We start from the raw sequence: 11,342 nt of genomic DNA on the forward strand, positions 1-11,342 counted from the left end.
TCACCACTTTCGTCGTCTCTCGTTGTGTCCTCCATCTTCCTTCCACTTGAGGTTTCCACGTACACTGGCCTGTGTCGGCTTGACCGAGAAGATATAATCCGTTACACACACTAGTTACAACCCATTAGTTGTCTCTAGCTGGCTCGCCACACATACATACATACAATCTATCTCTGCCTTTGTCTCTCTTCCTTTCCCCTCTCTCTCTTCTCCTCTCCCCTTCCTCCTCTTTCTTTCTCTCTCTTCTTCTTCCTCTCCCCTCATTCACTCTCTCTCTCTCTCTCTCTCTCTGCCCCCATCACTCCTTTCCGTGCCTCGTCGCTTTTGCTCTTCCGCTGCGGCCCTTAATAATGCATATAGAAGATACTTAATCGAGTCTCGTAACTCATTTGTGATTCGGTAGATGCGCTCTTGTTCTTTGCCTCTTCGGCCACCGCCTGTCTACTTTTAAGAAGAACCTTTCATCGATTGCGCTTTCGGGCGTTACGAGTGCAGCCGGGTCCACCTGAAAACCTTTCTAGCTCGGCGAAATTAAATGACTGCGACCCGCCTTGAAGTTTCGATCCGTTGATCTAATCAGCCCTATCACCCACCGGCGTGACCCTTGCCGGAAGATTTGATTGTCGGTAAAGCTTCGGCCGCTGGCTTGCTTGTCGCGGATTTTATAACTCGGCTATTTTTCCACGTTCGCTGTGCAATGGTGTGTATTCACGGAAAATTGCCGGTTGAAACATTGTTTAGGTCGATTGGCGCCGACGCGATAACACAATAAACAGTATCTTCCGTGCGATTAAAGCGACATCGATTACCGCGACGGGATTAAAATAGCGGCCATATAGGATGCGTTCATGCCTCGTGATTTTTAGTATTCTACGTATGCCTTCAACATAAATTGCTAAAGTGCGACTTTTATTTCCCCAGATAGATAGATGTATGTAAACTTGGTAGGAACTTCACCAATCGATTTCTAAGAATTGCCTCCCTTATGGGTCACATATAGTATTTACATTTATGACATTGAATAACAAGAAGTAAGAATACGATAAAAGTTTACTTCAAACAATATGTCATGGAAAATGTAGTATGAAGGTTTGAAATTTTTTAATAAATTTGTTGCTAAATGAATACAACAAAAACTTTACACTATCATGTAATGTAAATCATAAATTTAATAATTGATTAAATATATATATATATATATTCCATATAAACAACTATTTGTTTCATATAAACAATTTTAAGATATTTGTTTTGATGTATATTTGGATAAAATCTCATATAATCAAATGTATATAAATTTGGCAGTCGCATGTAAAAATTGGATTTATTATAAGTGGTTGATATGTCGTATATATTTGTTCTACGGCAATTTAAAACCAATGTTCAATGACAAAAAGAGAAATGCGAAAAAATATTAGTAAACTTTGCTTGAAACATCATATGATAAAAAATACAATATAATAATTTCAGTTTAACTTTTAATAAATTTGTTGCTGCATCAATAGGGACAAAATTTACATCATTGTATGACTGTAAATTCAATAACTAATTTCATATCCAGTACATTTGCTACATAAATAAAATTAAACTTATTGTAAAGTTTCCATCAGTAATTGTTTTACGTCGTGATAATCATAAACAGAGAGTATAGTATAATAAAAATTATTATAGAATTTTGTAACCAAGAAATAGATTTTGCAGTAATTTATTATCGTTTCATTTCATATGTGCTATTTATATACTAGAAATTGACATATGATACTTAAAAAATATACGTTCTTAATAAAATTTACTACGTTTCTTAGCAAAAAAATATGTATATGTATAAATCATACGGTAATCTATTCCTACACCACTAAAAACATAATAAAATTAAAATTAACTTATATGAAAAGAAACTGTAATATTCTCTCTCCGTGTAAAAATGTATCTCGATTTATATAATTGTTTACATATTTCTTTTATATTTATATTTTGTCACTTTACGTGATATGCCATATAAGCCATTCATAAGTAATGCAACTTTTGCAAATCGACTAATAAAATTGCTGCCAAATTGACATAAACTTGTCTGTTTGGGATGAAAGAAATGAGAACTTTTAATCAGTGAGTATCATTTGCGTCACAGTGTCGCTGGAGTATATAAAACTCGCAAAATGGACATTGATAAACATTATCAATAAGAGACGTGAAATTAAATATCATCGCTTTATTATCTGTTTTCGCGAAACAAACCAGCCGTATCTTCACACAAACAGTATTCGATCTTTATCCAGTCTTGCTGGATTATAAGATTAATTCTTTCTCTTTAAGAGGAAGATTCATTACTGTCGTAGGGCGAGAAAATATAAGGAAGGGACACGCGCGCGTGGAAAGATAATTCGCTGCCGTTGAGTCATGTAACGATCGACGTGAACGCAAGGCAATTACACGCGCGAGAGCTTCCGCGAGTGCGCCATAACGAGAAACGTTTACATATGTATATTACCGCGTTTATTTACGTCCATCGATGTGCAACAATGCCGCGCCCGCGCGCGTTAATTGCAGGTGCCGCGTAGACGTATTATAGTCGGGCCGTAATATCGCCATCAACCGTGAAATGACGCCGCACACCCGTCATTAATTTACAAAACGGTCATTAGAGCGCGGGACATACGAAGTAGCTTCTTCTGGATTCGGCCGGGATGGGACGGTCGTTAAAAAATGCCCGATGAATATGCATAAACCAACCGACCTTTAACGACCCGCCAAATTAGAATATACAACCTCGTGAAAGTTATGTAATTTCGTGTCCCTTGTAATTAGTGAGTATGTACTTCTCGGCGTCCGCCGACGACGACGGCGGTTCGCTTTCCGAGGGCGCATATCTTTGCAAATATTATAGCGCGAAGAAACACGTCCGTGGCGAGACGATGAAACACCGCCGTTCACTACCCAGATAGACTTTCATGATTATCACGACGTGAGATAATCGATGACGAAAACTTTACGATTCTTTTAACCACATATATACTGGCAAGTAACTGTATATTGAATCAATCATTAAATTTACATATACTATCATGTATAAATTTTATTGGTTGTATTCATGTAGCAAGAAATTTATTAAAAATTTATACTTAGATTTTCATATTTATTATGACATATTATTTGATGTAAATTTTGATTTTTTCTTCTCGTATTTCTTTCGTATTTTATTGCGGATAGAAAAGAGATCTGTTTTGCTGTGTACGCGCAATGAATCACGAATGTGAATGTTCTCTTTTATCCGTCACTTTTAATTATTGTGATATAATCCGAGACCAATTAGAAGAACTATAGAAGATAGTAAAAAGTTTGTCAGAAAATCGCAAGAAGATCGCAAGATCACGCTTTTGAGGATGGCCACTAAAGCCGCTACAAGAAAGCACGGGTATTCAGGAAGGGCGCCTAAACCCAAAAAAAACGGTAAAGAGTCCTTGCAGGAGAGGTGCTTGGACATAGGAATACGGCGGAAAGCCCCTGCAGGTGAGGCGCCTGAACGCGGCAAAGCTAAGCCAACTCTGTGCACTGTGAGCTCGTAAACTTGCTTAAACGAGCCCAAAGAATCAGGAAACGTTAATGATTGGTAGCAAGCAACGACAGATGAATTTAAGCATTTGATGAAGACCGGTGACGGTCACCAGAAATCTTGTCGACCGTTTATTCTGGGATTACGTCTGTTTCAGGATCACCTGAAGTGTTCCTGAATTGGAGTTTTTCCCCTAAAATAGAGAATTTTTATGTTAATGGAGAAAATTTTAGGGAACGAAAATTTATAGGAAAAAATTTGGAGATTTTTTTGCGAGAATCATGATAAAAAGTTTTCTAATTTTTTTTCATATCGTTTTATATTTCGAAACGAATCGAACCGAATTAATGCAAATTTGATGTAATTTTTTTTTTGAGTCAAAAAGATTGGAATTCGAATAATTCGACAACACACACAGTTTATTTGTTTTATACTATAAAATAGTTTTTTTAAACATTAGGTATAACCGCCGATATATATATATATATATATATATATATATATATATATATATATATCTTCCATAACGATAACTGTATATAATAATTAATTTTTGTCTAATTTATAACAACTTTATGTACGTACAGAAAGTTTAATAGATTTATCTGAAATGAACTAATTAATTAATTAATGTAATATCGTGACTTAAATTCTTCATTAATACCGCATAATAATACTGCAATATATTTGCTATAAATATACCTCACATTTATCTATTGTTTAATTGAAAATAATGTGCAAATAATTAATATTATAAATGATTCAAATATAACGAAATATTATTGACACAGTTGCATCAATATTTGAGGTCATTTCTTAAATGCAACATGAATGACTAAAAGAGTTTTTTTTATTACGATTAAAGAAATAGTCAATTTTATATAAATTTCAGATAAACATTAATTTATGGTTTTGAGAATATGTATAGAACATACGAGATATATTTATAAATTAAAGTAGAATGGTCCAAAATTTTTAAATTGGGAAAATGCGGTGTATATGTATGCAGAGTGTCTAGCACAAGTATGACATCTGTTAATAACATATTTTAATGCATATATTATATATACATTATTACGTTTTGGGGAAATTTGAGGAAAATTCATCAGCAAGTTGGAGAGATTCAGCTTCAGCCATCTGGCAACATTATTTCACACCAGACGATTAGTGAGAACTGCAAAGTGCCGACTGTAAAAAATCAATAAATTGTTGAAAACAAGCGAGACGTTGTTTCGCGATAATCACGCGTGAAACAGCAGTGATCACGTAAAAGCCGGATGCACCGACTATCACTGCTGAAAAAAATTACAAGACGCAGGACAATTTAAATCCACGAGGATGATATATTTTCCGCGCCGGATTCCGACATTCTCTCCACGTCGGATTGTGTGGACGTCTTTTCGATTTCTATTTCGTCATTCTATGTGATAAATATAGATGCAATCTGATTAGTCATAAGAAACTCAACGTTGCTGAATTTCTAATATATTTAAAATTGCTGTAAAGTCACGTACATCAGTTTATTCTAAATAGATTTTCATGATTATCACGACGTGAGACAATCGATGATGGAAACTTTAAAATCTTTTCAATTAATTTACGAACTACATACGCTATATTATATTAACATCATATAATAATGTAAATTTTTTGTTGTATTGACAGGCAATAACTTTACTAAAAGTTACACTCAAATGTTTATTACATTTAACAAGATATATTATTTTGAGCGAAACGGTTTATATATCGTATTTCTTTCTTATTTCTATTTTATCAATCTATGTAAAATAAATATGAATGCAATCTGATTAGTCATAAGGAACTCAACGTTACTGAATTTCATGATTTAATATACTTAAAGTTGCTATACTGGGAAAAAAATTTACTAAATTTCAAAAAACGTTTGTTTAGATGATACTGTGAAGATATTTGTTTAAATTAAGTAATTATTTTCTAAAATTAAATAAAGAAGTTTTAAATAGAAATTTGTTTCTTTAATTTTAGAAAATAATTACTTAATTTAAACAAATATCTTCACAGTACTATCCACACAAACATTTTTTGAAATTTAGTACATTTTTTTCTCAGTGTATAAATTTTGCGTACATCAGTCTATTGAATGGTATATACGTCTTGTTGAAGTTACGCAATATCGCATTTAAAGTTGTCACAAAAACGCTAGTGTCTCCGCGTTGATCCGTCTTTTCTTTCTTTTTTTCTTCCTTTCTTGCTTTCTTTCTTTCTTCATTCATTTGTTTGTTCGTTCATTCATTCTCTCTTTTACGGCGCATTTGATATCTTCCGCATTTTTGTCATGTCGCATTATATAAAATTAACGCGGAAAAGAGACGTTTGTAAGAGAACGCGAGAACGTTTTCGAAAAAACAGAAAAAGAAAAAAGTGCCCAGCGGGATTTCGAGTTTCCGCACCCGTAGGTCGCTTTTGGGCGGCCGATTTTAGGTCGTGAAAGCGCGGAGCTGCGAGGCGATAAAAAATCGCGCGGAATGGGACACAATGCGCACGACAATGAATAGTCGGCGCTTTACTTTCGTTATTTTCCAACCATTTCCCTCTTCGGCGTCAAACATCCACACCATTATATAGGTGTTCTTTTACGTAAAACCAATCTGTAACGTATGATGCATTGCTCCGCTGTGCGCACACATGCCACGGCCCCAAAGTCCCTGATGTATGTGGAGCGGGGACGGCTCATTGGTCTGTTTTAGGGAAACGGTTTCTGTCCCGGGGGTGTATTTCGCTTCTGCCGCGGCTCGACCCAGGATAATATTGGATTCATCATTCAAACATCTTCAGGATCGCCCATCCGTGCCGGGATGTATACCGTTGGATATAACAAAATCAGCATTTGTTTCGGGGGTTTCGGCCAAACGTATGTGCGATAAAATAACGCAGCGAAAATAACATTTTAGCGTATATAACGCGCTGCCGGCGCCTTCGTGTCGGTTTCACGAAATATCGCGTAACAAATTAAAGTGCGAATCGAGACGTAAAAGCGAGACGTTACGTGCGTGCGACTCACAGCACGAATGAAAAGTACGATATTTTCGATAAATTTTCCGTAAATACTGCCGGACGACTCGGTAAGCGCAACAAAGAATACTCGTCCTGTGATTGGCTAAAAAGCGCTTCGACTAAAAGCAGCTAAGCAATTTGAAGATTGGGAAGGTTAAAACTCGACCATACCGCCCACCGATGCTCACCGTAACGTTCTACAAAAGTGCGTTGCAAGAACTCTCGAAGTGTGTGTATGTGTGTGTGTGTGTGTGTCTATATATATATATATATATATATATATATACATACATACATACATATATACACACACTTTAGCCGAATACCGCACTCCTGAGGGAAAATTCTACAATTTTCCCGGCAGTTGATTACTAGCTTTCTATTTCGTAGAGGGAGAGAACATTTCTTTCGCCATTTCTTTTAATTCCCCGATACAGTGAAGGTGAAGAAAGGAGAAAAAGGAAAAATGAAAAGAAGATAAGTCGTGCCCTTCCAATAACGTTATATACCAGACAGGAGCAATTGTAAGAGAATATATTCGACGATATCTACATAAATAGATATATGTAATAGTGACTTTATTAGTCGGTTTATTAGTTACAAAGGTTACATCCCTAATGAATGGATCATATTTATCATATAGGAAAAGAATGACTAAAATTTCCTCCAAACAATGTCATATAAAATGTAACATCAAAATTTGAAAATAACTTTTGCTGCATCGATATAATAAAAAATTTGCATTATCATATGATGTAAGTTTAATGATTTGTATCAATGTTAAATCCGTGTGAATATTTAATCGTTAACTCTCGTGAAGCTTTGGCAAAATTTGAAAATGACAAATCTGTTGGCATATTCTGATTGTGTATATATATATATATATATATATTGCGCTACTATTAAAAAATATTTATTTTCACTAAAATTATAGATAAAAATAGAGTTGTGCCGTAGATTTCAAAATTATGTTTATGTAGATTGTTTATATATTGTCTATGTAATGTTTACACAGTTTTTTTTCATGTAGTCAATGCAAACTATGTAAAATATTTTAAATCATATTAAAATGTACAAGAAAAGAATAATAAAATTATGAGATACCTGGAATTTTAATTATAAATATTATTTAAAACAATAATAGATTGCAATTTTTATTTAATTATGTGACAGATGTGTAAATTTAATTCTAAAGAAAGAGGTAGGGTGGGAAAAAGAGAGATAAGAATGTCAAAATGTTGTTTAGAAAACAACATTCATAAATTTACACCAGAATTGTGAAGGTTAAATAAAAATGTAAACTTTTCTTTATTAATTTCTGACTATGTTTTTTTAAGCAATATCCATAGATTACACCTTGTCTACACGAATAACGTCTCATATATAATTTACGATTTATCTGCAAGACGTAGAGTTTACGCGTAAACGTCCAACTGTAGTTCAAAGTTGCCCAAGTCTGATAGATCCAAATTGTATCGTATATCCTATAAATAGGACTGTACAATAAAAGTTTATTTTCAACACAGCATATTTACTCTACAAATGTAATTTAAAAAATTGTAAAGTTCCCATCATCAATTGTCTCATGTCGTGATAATCATGAAAGCCTGAGTAAGTTAATGTTACGATTCCTCGACGTTATTTGCAAAAAAGCCGATAACTGCGGAAAAGTAAGGTACATTCCGCATGACCGAGACGCGGCGCTCTTGGCGCCTACTTCGCTAACGCGAGAAAGTTACACAAATAAAAGATACGAAGAGCGACTACTTTTTCCAAACCGCGTCTACCGCTGATTTCAACGTCGTTTCGTGTGCAATACCACCGTCGTTGTGATTTTTTTGCGATTAACACCGTAATTAGTGTGCGCACTACCGCGGGCTGCTAATTATCTAGCGAGCTCGTGCGCGGGAATTACGACATGATTTCTGTCTCTCAGAGATTCCGAAATAAATCGCGATATCTCTTTGTGCGTTGTATGTTCATGCAATCTTCTTACCCATATTCAGTCCAGTATTCTCGTCCCTCTCTCGGTCTCTGTTTCTCTCTCAAAGGACGCGCTGATTGCTAATGTCTGAATATTCGAGGCCACGGGCGGCCGGCAGCGATTCGTGAAAAACGATGGCGCGGCGCACTACCTAATGATACACACCGTTCCAATTGGATACGCGTATTTTTGTGGCGACATATTGCCAACGATTCATTAATTGCTGACCTTGTTAGCGTGGCATTGTGAAGCGATGGTCCCGCGGCGACGCTTGAGCGGTGCCCGCGGGAGTAACCGGGAGACAAAGAGGGTACAGACGAGTGACGGGGGGTCTGAGGAGAGAGGAGACTTGCTCGGCATTATCATGCATTCAGAGCCCCGCCATATAATAATGCCCGGCTCCTTTGTCGCTTATATTCGCCCCTGTTCTCCGCCACAGTTCTCCGCCACTCTACTCATAACCGCGCGAACATTGCCCTGTTGGCTCATATTTCTGTGATGGCACCTCGTTTACCTTCTTACGGTCACTCGATATCGAGAACCTTTACAAAATACACGCTGCCGCAACCGCCCTCATTCCGACCGCCTCTCGAACACCGCCGGTTATTAGGCCAATCGTGACGAATTTCTACTTAGCGAAATATGAGACGCTCATGAGAAACTCGATTTGTAAACAATGAAAAAAACTTGAGTCTCTTTCTCCCCCTTCTTCCCCCCCCCTCTCTCTCTCTCTCTCTCTCTCTCTCTCTCTCTCTCTCCTATCTCTTTCTCCCTTTCTCCTGTTTTTCTCTCTCAATATATCAAAAAGTCTTGAAAAATTTGAAATTTGCACAACCATTTACTGTCAAAATAATATCTTTTTAAAATAATATTAAAAAAGGCGTCAATCGTTTTCTCAGGTTCTGTCCCAAAAACTGTACTAAAAAATTTTGATGTTAATTCTTTTAATTATTCAAAAACATCAAATTTAAGATGACTTCAGATAAATAATAGGGGAAAAAGAACAATTATTTATTAAATTTCAAAATATTTTATTCAACCTGTATTTTCTGTACAAAAGTAATATTACGATATTACGCCAAATATGGCTATGACAAATTATTAATATTTTATTTTATAATTATTTTGTTATTATTATTACTTTAAACAAATAAAATTATAATTACAGTAAAATATAATGTTCTTTCCAAAATAAATAATATCAAAATTTAGGTTAAGTGTCAACAATTTCTACAGAAATACTAACATTAAAATGTTGCACCAGTTGAATTAATACAAGCGTTTATATTTTTTTATTACTGTTTATTATTATTATAATAATTTCATTTTCTTTTTATATTTAGCTTCTCATTATTATTATGAAGTCACTATCGTAATATATAATTTTTCTCTTTCCTGTTTTGTATGTTTTTTAGTTATTATTGTAAAATAGATATATACATATATATATATATATATATATATATATATATATATATAACGCATAGTTTTTTACTTTTAAATTATATCGAGATAGACTTTCATGATTATCACAAGATGACTGAGACTATGGATATTTTTTAAATCATATTTATGAAGCAAACATATATTTTCGAATTAATCAGTAAATGTACATCATACAATATTGTAATTTTATTTGTTATATTGATACAACAACAGATCTGTCAAAAGTTATATGATTTCCATATTACACAGATGATTATATTACATTATACATGACATATTGTTTAGAGCAAATAAATTTCGATAAATTTTTTTGCATATTTCTTTTTTATTTTGCTATTCTGTGTAATAAATATGAGTACAATATGAGTATCTCATAAGAAATTTAATCTTTACAAATCAACTAGTAAAGTTGCTGTCAAATTTACGCACACCCATCTACTTGTATCTACCTGTAATGTGTTTGTTCTTAAAGAGAGAGTTCTTACTCTAGAATGACCTTTCTCTTCTCCCCTTTTTTCTTTTTCTCCTTCTTCCTTTCCCTCTTTCTCTCTTTCTCTGAAGATTTACAGCTAATTAAATTTCAGGAGTGTAAATAGATAAACTTTGACGCAAAAAAGAAACACTTTACGCCACACGCAGACATGTTTTTCTCTTTTCGTCGTGCTCGCGCCTGGCGCGCTATTGTTCCAGTTCCGAGACATTTGGATCAGGACCGCATAAATTTTTGCCGCCTCCCTCTAATGATAACGGGATTACGAGATAACAGCTTTCTAATCCTATTTTCTTATCAGTTTCGGGGATCATCCGTGCCAGGTTAATCAATACCATGCGCGTTCTCGCGACGTCATAAAAACATCCCGCCCTGTTGTCCGAGGAATCGATGAACCCTTAATCCCAGCGCGTATGGGGGGCAAAGCACGATAAATTGGAGCCTCTCGTCTCGCAGCGAGTCTATTTTCTTCAAATGCGATCGTTCCTCCGTCACAGTAAACAATCGCTCCGATCAACGGCGGCAAACGATAGTTGTAAACATCCTGCCTATTACTGAGCCGCCGATTGCGCGCCGCTGCAGTTTGGAATATCTTTTTGCAATTTGTATCGTGGGACGTCGAAAAACGAAAGAAAAGAGCGCAGGGTGGAAGGAGATGGTGGAAGAGACGGCAGGTGAAGATGGTTACGAAGGTGAAGAAGGCGGTAGTGGGCCGCGTTAAGATGTTGGAGCGACGAGGGACAACTGGGCCAATCGATACCGCAGCCAGTGGTGGCTGGCGCGACAGAAAGAGCAAGAGAGAGAGAGAGAGAGAGAGAGAGAGAGAGAGAGAGAGAGAG

The 11,342-nt window shown here is 35.5% G+C and overlaps 1 protein-coding gene across 1 annotated transcript in view; it reads left to right on the forward strand.

Moving 5' to 3' along the window:
• Window positions 1-11,342, forward strand: part of LOC116849878 (teneurin-a) — a 585,779-nt gene that overhangs the window by 158,046 nt on the left and 416,391 nt on the right. The gene's annotated exons all lie outside the window — the stretch shown is intronic.

Source organism: Odontomachus brunneus, unplaced genomic scaffold (assembly GCF_010583005.1).
Source record: "Odontomachus brunneus isolate Ranch 3 - 2012 unplaced genomic scaffold, Obru_v1 Obru_scaffold_127, whole genome shotgun sequence".
Lineage (NCBI taxonomy): Eukaryota > Metazoa > Arthropoda > Insecta > Hymenoptera > Formicidae > Odontomachus > Odontomachus brunneus.